This window comes from Triticum dicoccoides, chromosome 5B (assembly GCF_002162155.2).
Source record: "Triticum dicoccoides isolate Atlit2015 ecotype Zavitan chromosome 5B, WEW_v2.0, whole genome shotgun sequence".
In the NCBI taxonomy this organism is placed as follows: Eukaryota; Viridiplantae; Streptophyta; class Magnoliopsida; order Poales; family Poaceae; genus Triticum; species Triticum dicoccoides.
The window spans coordinates 581,801,830-581,802,451 of record NC_041389.1 but is presented as its reverse complement, the minus strand read 5'-3'; positions in this window follow the sequence as shown (position 1 = coordinate 581,802,451).

Genomic DNA, 622 nt, shown 5'->3' with positions numbered 1-622 from the left:
GGCCTCAGGTATTTTCGTACAACGTTATGATCTCATTTTTTCATTGTTGCAAATTTGCAACGAGCAGCTGTCTTCTGTGAAATAGCCCCCAATACAACAGTAGTTCTATCCTATATCTCGAGTCATTCCTTCTTGAATTAAGGATCAAATAGCTCCTGGTTTCAATCAATTTATAAACAACAGAAGTTCTAAAAGTAGAAAGGTTCAGCTATTTTCATGCCAATGACAGTACCTGCGCAGGTTCATTGTAGATAACATTTTGATTGTAATAAATACATGCTTAATGCGCACCCCATGTCGAGTAAAGATTTCCACAACTTGTCTGATTTAGATGAGCGCGTAATATTAGTTCCTAGTTACCAGTGGTCAATTCACATTGTAGTTTAGATATCGATTGGTTCCAAACTTAATTGCCTTTGCCTCCTGCTTCTGGAGCTATTCTTAGTTATTGGATTGGGACTGCCTGCTTGTCACCTTACTCATTGGTCGCTGGAATCTTTGGTATGAACATACCTTACACTTGGAACGACAACCATAAATACGTCTTTAAATGGTAAATTGCAGCACTTTACATAACATGCATTATATAGTGATTGGTAATTTTGAATTATCGTGATTGGTT